This window comes from Schistocerca gregaria, chromosome X, assembly GCF_023897955.1.
Source record: "Schistocerca gregaria isolate iqSchGreg1 chromosome X, iqSchGreg1.2, whole genome shotgun sequence".
Classification (NCBI taxonomy): domain Eukaryota; kingdom Metazoa; phylum Arthropoda; class Insecta; order Orthoptera; family Acrididae; genus Schistocerca; species Schistocerca gregaria.
The window spans coordinates 534,113,058-534,125,755 of NC_064931.1; positions in this window are offsets into that span (position 1 = coordinate 534,113,058).

The window sequence follows — 12,698 nt, forward strand, 5'->3', positions numbered from 1 at the left end:
ATGACATTGTAATTCTGTCAGAGACAGCAAAGGACCTGGAAGAACAGTTGAACAGAATAGGCAGTGTCTTGAAAGGAGGATATAAGATAAACATCAACAAAAGCAAAACGAGGATAATGGAATGTAGTCGAATTAAATCGGGTTATGCTGAGGGAATTATGGTCCAAATGGCTCTGAACACTATGGGACTCAACATCTGAGGTCATCAGTCCCCTAGAACTTAGAACTACTTAAGCCTAATTGACCTAAGGACAGTACACACATCCATGCCCGAGGCAGGATTCGAACTTGCGACCCTAGCGGTCGCGCGTCTCCAGACTGAAGCGCCTAGAAACGCTCGGCCACATCGGCCGGCGCTGAGGGAATTACACTCCTGGAAATTGAAATAAGAACACCGTGAATTCATTGTCCCAGGAAGGGGAAACTTTATTGACACATTCCTGGGGTCAGATACATCACATGATCACACTGACAGAACCACAGGCACATAGACACAGGCAACAGAGCATGCACAATGTCGGCACTAGTACAGTGTATATCCACCTTTCGCAGCAATGCAGGCTGCTATTCTCCCATGGAGACGATCGTAGAGATGCTGGATGTAGTCCTGTGGAACGGCTTGCCATGCCATTTCCACCTGGCGCCTCAGTTGGACCAGCGTTCGCGCTGGACGTGCAGACCGCGTGAGACGACGCTTCATCCAGTCCCAAACATGCTCAATGGGGGACAGACCCGGAGATCTTGCTGGCCAGGGTAGTTGACTTACACCTTCTAGACCACGTTGGGTGGCACGGGATACATGCGGACGTGCATTGTCCTGTTGGAACAGCAAGTTCCCTTGCCGGTCTAGGAATGGTAGAACGATGAGTTCGATGACGGTTTGGATGTACCGTGCACTATTCAGTGTCCCCTCGACGATCACCAGAGGTGTACGGCCAGTGTAGGAGATCGCTCCCCACACCATGATGCCGGGTGTTGGCCCTGTGTGCCTCGGTCGTATGCAGTCCTGATTGTGGCGCTCACCTGCATGGCGCCAAACACGCATACGACCATCATTGGCACCAAGGCAGAAGCGACTCTCATCGCTGAAGACGACACGTCTCCATTCGTCCCTCCATTCACGCCTGTCGCGACACCACTGGAGGCGGGCTGCACGATGTTGGGGCGTGAGCGGAAGACGGCCTAACGGTGTGCGGGATCGTAGCCCAGCTTCATGGAGACGGTTGCGAATGGTCCTCGCCGATACCCCAGGAGCAACAGTGTCCCTAATTTGCTGGGAAGTGGCGGTGCGGTCCCCTACGGCACTGCTTAGGATCCTACGGTCTTGGCGTGCATCCGTGCGTCGCTGCGGTCCGGTCCCAGGTCGATGGGCACGTGCACCTTCCGCCGACCACTGGCGACAACATCGACGTACTGTGGAGACCTCACGCCCCACGTGTTGAGCAATTCGGCGGTACGTTCACCCGGCCTCCCGCATGCCCACTATACGCCCTCGCTCGAAGTCCGTCAACTGCACATACGGTTCACGTCCACGCTGTCGCGGCATGCTACCAGTGTTAAAGACTGCGATGGAGCTCCGTATGCCACGGCAAACTGGCTGACACTGACGGCGGCGGTGCACAAATGCTGCGCAGCTAGCGCCATTCGACGGCCAACACCGCGGTTCCTGGTGTGTCCGCTGTGCCGTGCGTGTGATCATTGCTTGTACAGCCCTCTCGCAGTGTCCGGAGCAAGTATGGTGGGTCTGACACACCGGTGTCAATGTGTTCTTTTTTCCATTTCCAGGAGTGTAGATTTGGAAATGAGACAGTTACAGTAGTAAATGAGTTTTGCTATTCGGGGAGCAAAATAACTGATGATTGTCGAAGTAGAGAGGATATAAAATGTAGACTGGCAATGGCAAGGAAAGCGTTTCTCAAGAAGAGAAATTTGTTAACGTCGAGTATAGATTTAAGTGTCAGGAAGTCGTTTCTGAAAGTATTTGTATGGAGTGTAGCCATGTACAGAAGTGAATCGTGGACGATAAATAGTTTAGACAAGCAGAGAATAGAAGTTTTTGAAATGTGGTGCTACTGAAGAATGCTGAAGATTAGATGGGTAGATCACATAACTAATGAGGAGGTATTGAATAGAATCGGGGAGAAGAGAAATTTGTGGCACAACTTGACTACAAGAAGGGATCGGTTGGTAGGACATGTTCTGAGGCATCAAGGGATCACCAATTTAGTATTGGACGGCAGCGTGAAGGGAAAAAATCGTAGAGGAAGACTAAGAGATGAATACACTAAGCAGATTCAGAAGGATGTAAGTTGCAGTAGGAACTGGGAGATGAAGATGCTTGCACAGGATACAGTAGCATGGAGAGCTGCAGCAAACCAGTCTCTGGATTGAAGACCCCAACAACAACATAAATTTCTGAACAAGTTACATCATAAGGAATATCTGCTTTATGGCTGACCCGTAGGCCAGTCTCGGATCTACGATATTTCCGAATTGGGGAAAAACTTGACAGTAGCACAATAAATTTCAGCAAGAAGAAGAAGAAGAAGAAGAAGATACCACATTTGTCTTTTTTTTTAGATTTCCTGAGGACCCTGAAAGGCATATACCATCATGTTACTAAACTGTGTCGCCAGGATTTGCTTGCAACTGCATGTGTATAAATGATTAATCGGAAAATGGCTAGTAAATAGCAGACGAGAAGGTCTTGTGAAAAAAAGGCCCTGTTTACCTTTATTATAATGTTAAGCTTTGTTCGCTACACTTTGAACCAAACCAGTTCATGAATGCAGATAATAATAAACTCGTGTGGAATGCAGTACCTACACTACTTGACGCCCCGAATAAGTTATCTCAACTGACGATGAAGAGGAAACTGCCACAAAGGTTCTATATTCCGTCTAAAGCTGTAAAACAGTCCTATGGAACAGAAGCAACCAGTCCAACTCTCCATATTTCAGTGCCGCATTTATCTGAATCTCCATATTTCAGTGCCGTATTCATCTGAATCGTCAACACAGACCTGCTTTGACGCTGAAGTGGTTAGATTAAGTACAGTTATTCTTGTCTTTCAAAAGCGTGTCAAGTGTTAAGAATGTGCAGGTCGCAAGACTTCGTGCAAAACTATTACGGGACATGGGAGGTGCTTATCATTCTACGTACAGACAGAAACAGAAACTGTATCAGAAGGATCGAGTGAAGAAGCACAAGCAAATTTTGAAGACTATTGGATCCTGATATTTAAAATATGATGCCCTTGACTTCTTGTTAAGTCATATTAGAATGCTATTGAAGGAGAAACGTGCTGCGAGATGGAAAGACGGAAAATAAATTGTTTGCTCTAAATTTATTACATTGCAGCACTCGGGTACAGGTTTTTGTCAGAATGTTTCATGCTTCCACTAGTGAGTACATTACAGAGCGATGTGTAAGGCACACAAATAAAATGTGGGATAAGTGACAATATACTACCCTTTTTAAAGCAGAAAGTACATTTCTCCGATACTGATAAATTAGTGAATATGTCATTGGATGAAATGTCTCTAACGGCAAATGTAACAGTGACAGCAATTATGATAGTGTTATTGACTTTGAGAACTTGGGGTTTAAATGCACAGCATATTTCTCTCACTATTTGGCGGTTACTTGTCCCACTTAAAATAATATAATAAGGCAACAGGCGACAATGGCTAAAACACAGCAGGCCTACTGAACGACAAATGAGGTGTCGATCCCTTTTGCTCGTAGAGGTACATGTCTGTGCTTCTTACTTGTGAATCTGTGTGTTTATATGCTCTTGATGTCAACGTGGTAAGCTGCAGTTCTATCCAACATCGTGTTTTTTCACAAATGTGTTGTAGCTTGCCACCGGATTCATGATTTTTATCCCTACTCGCGCTTATTTTAGGATCATTTTTAGAAACATCTGAGTCTTCTGTTATTACACAAACTCTTGGAGGCAAAAAAATAATTCAAATATTTCGTAAATCACGTAGGAAAGGGATACAAAACAAACAATATGCTTACGACGCACCTGACGTTCTCTTTTCCCGCCGCTTGGAGCGCTAGTGTCGTCCGGATGTCAAACGGTAACAACGTTTACAGCAGCGAGTGTTGCGATTGTTGTTTTAGACTGTAATAAGTATTACCATCAAGCGAGAGATTCACGAACAGTTAGTACAACAATGCGCGCGAAATATGATACGTTACTTTAGTTTCCTTGTTTGCTAATGGTGTTCGCGATTAACGTACGTTATTTTTGTGATTGTGTTTCGTTTTGTGAGGGTACTATGCCTGAGTGAAGTAAGCTACACTATAATCCTTTCATCATAAGAATAAACCTGATGTTAACACTGCACTATGTATTCTTCCGCCTTTGCTGGAACTTTATTGGATTTCCGTTTCACGTGGGACTGCAGCCAAGCTATCTCGAGTACTGTCAAGAACGATAATAAGGGTACGTTTTGTGCTGTACGTTACGCGCACATCGACCGGGCGGTAATAGGGACAACAGCTTTACCGCCGCATTTAACTTAGACAGCACTGGCCGGTCAGCTGGTACAGCTAGCCTGCAGTGACGGGGCCAGCTGCAATTCACAAGTAAAAAGAGACGAGCAGAGGAGCAATACATGTCATTAATTTTTTTAGTAGAATGAAATAATACACTACAAATGTCCCAGAATACACTCCTTAAACGAATAGACGAAAACCGCAACACGTTATCGTTTTTAGCTAACGAACTATTGTAATTAAAAACAAGAATGATGAAAATTCCTCACTTAACCACATGGTAATTTTTATGAATAAGCTGTGTGTAGCGTAAGAGAGTATTGAACGATTTCACCATATAGTTAAATATTGAAGCCACTGAAGGTATTACTTACAGTCAGTCGTCTGACAATCTCTTAGCTCGTTCCCTATCCGAATCCGAGAAATATATTTCAGTTCTGGAAGTATCACCTGCTACGTTGATAACGAGCCAATCAACAACAGAAGGCCGGCCGCAGTGGCCGTGCGGTTCTAGGCGCTGCAGTACGGAACCGCGGGACTGCTACGGTCGCAGGTTCGAATCCTGCCTCGGGCATGGATGTGTGTGATGTCCTTAGGTTGGTTAGGTTTAAGTAGTTCTAAGTTCTAGGGGACTGATGACCTAAGATGTTAAGTCCTATAGTGCTCAGAGCCATTTGAACAACAGAATCCACGAAGCCAACTAGGCGCAGCATTTTCTCTTTTTCTTTTATTACGAGCCGTTATATATCCAGCCTATCCCGCCAGCGTTCGGCAGTGACGTGTGAAAAAGCTGCGTGCTTTAGTTCAACTACGTCTGGGAGCGTAATAGTCTTGTTACTTCTCGGGCCAAACCCCGCAGCTTGGCTCCACATCAGTTCTGTTGGGTTCATGTTGTAATGGTACAGTGTTTTGTGTTGTTGTGGTCTTCATTCCTGAGACTGGTTTGATGCAGCTCTCCATGCTAATCTATCCTGTGCAAGCTCCTTCATCTCCCAGCACCTACTGCATCCTACATCCTTTTGAATCTGCTTAGTGTATTCATCTCTTGGTCTCCCTCTACGATTTTTACCCTCCACGCTGCCCTCCAATGCTAAATTTGTGATCCCTTGATGCCTCAGGACATGTCCTACCAACCGATCCCTTCTTCTAGTCAAGTTGTGTCACAAACTTCTCTTCTCCGCAATCCTGTTCAATACCTCCTCATTAGTTACGTGATATACCCACATAATCTTCAACATTCTTCTGTAGCACCACATTTCGAAAGCTTCTATTCTCTTCTTGTCCAAACTATTTATTGTCCATGTTTCACTTCTATACATGGCTGCACTCTATACAAATACTTTCAGAAACGACTTCCTGACATTTAAATCTATGCTCGATGTTGACAAGTTTCTCTTCTTCAGAAATGCTTTCCTTGCCATTGCCAGTCTACATTTTATGTCATCTCTACTTCGACCATCATCAGTTATTCTGCTCCCCAAATAGCAAAACTCCTTTACTACTTGAAGTGTCTCATTTCCTAATCTAATTCCCTCAGCATCACCCGACTTAATTCGACTACATTCCATTATCCTCGTTTTGCTTTTGTTGATGTTCATCTTATATCCTCCTTTCAGGACACTGTCCATTCCGTTCAACTGCTCTTCCAAGTCCTTTGCTGTCTCTGACAGGATTACAATGTCATCGGCGAACCTCAATGTTTTTATTTCTTCTCCATGGATTTTAATACCTACTCCGAACTTTTCTTTTGTTTCCTTTACTGCTTGCTCAATATACAGATTGAATAGCATTGGGGAGAGGCTACAACCTTGTCTCACTCCCTTCCCAACCGCTGGTTCCCTTTCATGTCCCTCGACTCTTATAACTGCCATCTGGTTTCTGTACAAATTGTAAATAGCCTTTCGCTCCCTGTATTTTGCCTCTGCCACCTTCAGAATTTGAAAGAGAGTATTCCAGTCAACATTGTCAAAAGCTTTCTCTAAGTCTACAAATGCTAGAAACGTAGTTTTGCCTTTTCTTATTCTAGCTTCTAATATATGTCGTAGGGTCAGTATTACTTCACGTGTTCCAAAATTTATACGGAATCCAAACTCATCTTCACCGAGGTCGGCTTCTACTAGTTTTTCCATTCGTCTGTAAAGAATTCGTTTTACTATTTTGCAGCCGTGACTTATTAAACTGATAGTTCGGTAATTTTCACATCTGTCAACACCTGCTTTCTTTGGGATTGGAACTATTATATTCTTCTTGAAGTCTGAGGGTATTGCGCCTGTCTCATACGTCTTGCTCACCAGATGGTAGAGTTTTGTCAGGACTGGCTCTCCCAAGACCGTCAGTAGTTCTAATGGAATGTTGTCTACTTCCGGGGCCTTGTTTCGACTTAGATCTTTCAGTGCTCTGTCAAACACTACACGCAGTATTATATCTCCCATTTCATCTTCACCTACCTCCTCTTCCATTTCCATAATATTGTCCTCAAGAACTTCGCCCCTGTATAGACCCTCTGTATACTCCTCCCACCTTTCTGCTTTCCCTTCTTTGCTTAGCACTGGGTTTCTATCTGAGCTCTCGATATTCATGCAAGTAGTGCTCTTCTCTCCAAAGGCCTATAATTTTCCTGTAGGCAGTATCTATCTTACCCCTCATGAGATAAGCCCCTGCATCCTTACATTTATCCTCTAGGCATCCCTGCTTAACCATTTTGCACTTCCTGTCGATCTCATTTTTGAGACGTTTGTATTCCTTTTTGCCTGCTTCACTTACTGCATTTTTGTGTTTTCTCCTTTCATCAATTAAATTCAGTATCTCTTCTGTTACCCAAGGATTTCTACTAGCCCTCGTCTTTTTACCTACTTGATCCTCTGCTGTCTTCACTATTTCATTCCTCAAAGCTATCCATTCTTATTCTACTGTATTTCTTTCCCCCATTCCTGTCAGTTGCTCCCTTATGCTCTCCCTGAAACTCTGTACAACCTCTGGTTCTTTTAGTTTATCCAGGTCCCATCTCCTTAAATTCCCACATTTTTGCAGTTTCTTCAGTTTTAATCTACAGGTCATAACCAATAGATTGTGGTCAGAGTCCACATCTGCCCCTGGAAATGTCTTACAATTTAAAACCTGATTCCTAAATCTCTGTTTTACCATTATATAATCTATCTGAAACCTTCTGGTATCTCCAGAGTTCTTCCATGTAAACAACCTTCTTTCATGATTCTTGAACCAAGTGTTAGTTATGATATCTAATACATAAGTACAACCTACTTCCAAGAGCATAACAACACCAGTGTACGTGTGCTACGGCTTCTGACCAATCATCACGTTTGTGTTTGCTTACATCAGGTTTATTCTTATGATGAACGGATTATATCTTCCGAGTAACTGCAGCGAATCATGAGTTCAAAAATAGCACAGTATGAATTCGGTGTGCAATTTATTAGGTAAAAATTTGGAACATTCCGATAGGATAAAAGTGAAGGAACTTGGGGCGCCCAGACCAGACCTGAACATCAATGAAGAACAAACACAGTGCAAATCCAGGCAAGGGTATACATGAAATTTTGACAGAACCATGTACAATGCACCTGAGGTTGTGAAGTGAAAAACGCATTTTCCCTTTTACCCGTTTGTGACAAAGAGTGATAGTGACCTGGACTGAGGATATCACAGACTTTAAAAAATTTCACGCAATGGCGAAAAAACACCGTTCTATGTGATAAACATTTAAATGGTTTTATTGAATTTTCAATTCTAGGGAAAGTCGACATTATGTGCCACTAGACAGTGCTTGCCGCCTTAACATAAAGACATACAATGAAAAGTCTAAAAAAACCGGTATACCTTGAGTATGTTGCATTAAATTTTGCGGCAAATTCGAGCTGGCCTTAAGAGACCATGGCGAAACAGAAAATACCAAGAACCCAGGAATTTTTCGAGGACTAGTTGATATGATGGCAGAACTTGACGCCGTCTTGAAGCAGCACATCGAAAAATCGGCAAACCGGGTTTCCTTAGGCCTCTCTAAAACAATTCAAAATGAACTGTTGGAATAAATTTACAAGGTATGCCTAAATCTAATAAGGCACCGGCCTTGCCGCAGTGGATACACCGGTTCCCGTGAGGTCCCCGAAGTTAAGTGCTGTCGGGCCTGGCCGGCACTTGGATGAGTGACCATCCAGGCCGCCATGCGCTGTTGGTATTTTTCGGGATGCACTCAGCCTCGTGATGCCAATTGAGGAGCTACTCGACCGAATAGTAGCGGCTCCGGTCAAAGAAAACCATCATGACGATCGGGAGAGCGGTGTGCTGATCACACGCCCCTCCTATCCGCATTCTCAACTGAGGATGACACGGCGGTCGGATGGTCCAGAAGACGGAGTGCTAATCTTATAAGGAATGAACTATCGAAGACAAGTTCCATGCTGTCGAAGTTGACCAAACCACTGACTGTGCAAATTTGTCACAACTGGTAGTAATAATTCGCTATGAGCTGCTGGGGAAAATTAACGAAAGATTTATTTCCTTTGTACGAGCAACAAGTCACACCGCACAAGATGTAACTGCAGCTGTTCTCAGCGAACTAGAGAAGATGAACATAAATGAAACACATGAGAAACTGATGGCGCTCCTGTTATGAGTGGTCACAAAAGTGGATTAAAGAGGTGTATAAAATGTTCACTTTATTCACTGTACGCAAATCAGTCAAATTTAATGGTTGAACGTTGTGTGACATGCAATAAGCAAGTGCGGATGTGCTTCAGCAACTTGGAAGGAATTTGTACCTTATTTTCCCAGTCTGCTAAACACACAGCCGTCCTTGATGAGATAGTGAAGGAACTTATTCCTGCTTATCCTCAGTCCATCAGAAGGAATTTCAAATGGCGGAATGTAACAACTATACACGAATACAAGAAGGAAATTGTTGAGTGCATAGAGAGAGTCATTGATGGTGATCGTAATGATAACAAGACAATAAACAAGGCTATGGGGCCCAAGGTTTCTGGCTACTTTTTTTGTTGTTGATAAAGTCATGCCTCATTGTGCCATTCCTTCTACAAACTCCAGCAAAGGAATATTGATGCAATGAAAACTGTTGAAAACGTATCTTAGTTTGCAGCTTCTGTCCAGCATGTTAGGGCCTCAATAGACGCTGACGATTACTGGGAACAGGAAGAGCGAACTGCAAAAGGATGTCGTTTCACTGAATCATGAATGGCGTGTGTACGAGACTTCTGTGACTTTATCATGACTCAGATCAGTGATCGATTCAGTTTTAATGATCACTTGTCAGTTGCACAACTCTTTGAATAGTCATTGTTTTCCAAACATAAAACTGTTTTCCCAGAAAAAGAACTGGATGTAGCTGTCAATTTGTTTAAAGTACAATGTTTAGAGTGTGTGTGTGAATTCATAAAGGACAAAACTGCTGAGGTCATCGATTCCTAGACTTAACACATTACTTAAACTAAATTATGCTAAGAACAACACACACGACCATACCCGGTGTTGGACTCGAACCTCCTGCGGTATCCGTGCATGGCGCCTCTATAGTAACCTTTCCAATGACAACAGGAGAGGCAGAACGCTATTTCCGTACATTAGGCGAGTGAAAACATTTATGCACAATATTATGAATGAGGACAGATTTTGTGCACTTGCGATGTCTTCTCTCGAAAAAGAACTACTAATCAGCCAAATTTCAATGAAATGGTCATAGAACATTTTGCGGTGCAGAAGGGGAGACGAGCTGATTTCGTCTGCAAAAAAATGAATTTAGGTAAGCAAAAGTGCGTTAATAGATGATAAGAAGCAATTCCTTTGTTGTAACTATCAGTTTAGTTTACGAAATTAAAGGGTAGTGACTTGTTTAGTCATTGACGTCACATTTTCCAAAACGCATCCTCGTCCATAGTACGGCTTCATGCCCTAAATATCAAATTTGCCGATACTTTGGCAGAAGAAACCGTACTAAAAGCTACGCCGTTGGGAGAGATCTTTGATTCACTAGATCACTTAAAATTCATAAATTCGTAATACACAAATATAAATAGTACGACAAATAGAGTATGTAAATTAACGTGGTGGCTGGTCATGTCAGCCAGTCACAGAACAAGACCCGTGATGGAAACATCACTGTTTCTTCATGCGAACTCAAACGCCGCGGTCTGAGCATATTAAACGCCCAAAGCTTGGAAATAAAAACACCAAGAACATTAAAAGTGCAGCGAAGATAACTTACATCGCCCGCACGGTAGCTCAGCGTGTTCGGTCAGAGAGCTTGTTGGCCTCTGTAACAAAAAAAATTGAGTCGAAGGATCAACAAACGAACTTGAATGGATGTCAGGTGACGTCCGCAACGAACAAACACAGCGATCAACAACGAGCAAAATGTAAGTCAGCGCGACAGAATGTCAATCCTAAAGGCCCTGGGTCGATTGCCGGCTGGGTCGGAGATTTTTCTCCGCTCAGGGACTGGGTGCTGTGTTGTTCTAATCATCATCATTTCATCCCCATCGACGCGCAAGTTGTCGAAGTGGCGTCAAATCGAAAGACTTACACCAAGCGAACGGTCTATTCGACGGGAGGCCCTAGTCACCCGATATTTATTTATTTATCTTGGCGTTAGTTTTCGATGTTATTTAGCAGTTGTCTATGAAAGTGAAAGAAGATACAGTACATAAACGTGTGCCTACAGTATGATATTGCATCCCCCCTCCCCGAAATCTTGAGTGTGGTGATATGCAGTTCTGTAACATTGCCCGAGTCTATGTCAGTTCCGATCGATTAATGTCGCAGCTTTCCCCAATTTGGAAACCACGAGAAGCGCCTGATCTCTTCTATGTGTCCTAACTGATACGGGCCCCAGCTTAATACAATACTCGAATACTGTAGCACTCGAGAGATGGCAGTGAACAATTTTGCATACATATCTGCAACCCACTTCTTTCTAACAAGACGTTTAGTTTCAAACCATATCGAGTTAGTGGACGGGGAGGCAGCACGGAGGGAAAAGTACGTGGAAAAGAATTTCCATCTTCCAGATTGAGATTTTCACTCTGCAGCGGAGTGTGCGCTGATATGAAACTTCCTGGCAGATTAAAACTGTGTGCCCGACCGAGACTCGAACTCGGGATCTTTGCCTTTCGCGGGCAAGTGCTCTACCATCTTTTTTTATATTTTTTCCTTTTTTTGTTAACCTTTTAATAAAATGGAACTAAAAAAAAGAACCAAGTGCCACAGCCACTTTTCATCCTATAACAAAAAAAATCTGGTCCACTTCAGGCGTTGGCTCCTGACTAAACCTACCCCAGAGAGCTGCCTATATACCAGGGCAAATATAGGAAATCAAGGTTAGGGCTATCCTTACAAACCAAACAAAATCTTCCTTTTTCTGAATTTTATTTTTATTTTTATTGTTGTTACGGTATTATTATTTTTTGTTTTTGTTTAGTTTTGTTGTGTAATTGATCAGAGGCCTTCTGCGCCCCGCTGGTAATATGTTGAGTCACGAATTCTCGAAATTGATGTGTTCTGTTCAATTGTTCAGAAATGTTCATTGGTTCAAACAGGAAACGTCCTTCTCTCTTGGCTTAACACATTCCAGCTGCGAGGCGGGTCGTGGAAAGCACTCCCAAGGAAGTTCGAGAAAAATTGTCTGTATTTTGGGTGACTGACAAGGACATAATGAGTCCAAAAATCGAGTACAGAGTCTACAGTTTGTCCAAATAGGTAGTGAATGGCATGTCCGCGAATCCAATTCACAGCATTGGTCTTTGTCCGAGGAAAATATTCACGATCCGGGAATAATAATGAAAGGGGAGTAATCCGATCCGGAATGTCCCGCGTTAGAAAAGCGACAATAAGACGAATCAAGTGCCAAACCTCCGCCGCCAGTCCGCAAACAAACCGATGTTCATCATTGTCTGGCACTCCACATGTGGAACAGAGAGGTGATTGGGCGAGGTGGATACGATGAAGGCGAGATTGATTGATTGATTTGCTTACCATTGACAGTTAGGTACCAGTCATATTGAACATTCGTGTCAAGGTAACGGGCGAAAACCGCGCGCCATACATGACGCCAGTCAACCTGGGGGAACTTTTGTTCAATCGGGTTAGGTGGACTACCTAATTGGAGGACATTGTATACTGCCTTTGTCTTGAGTAAAAGCTGTCTTGGTAAGGTGAGGCGT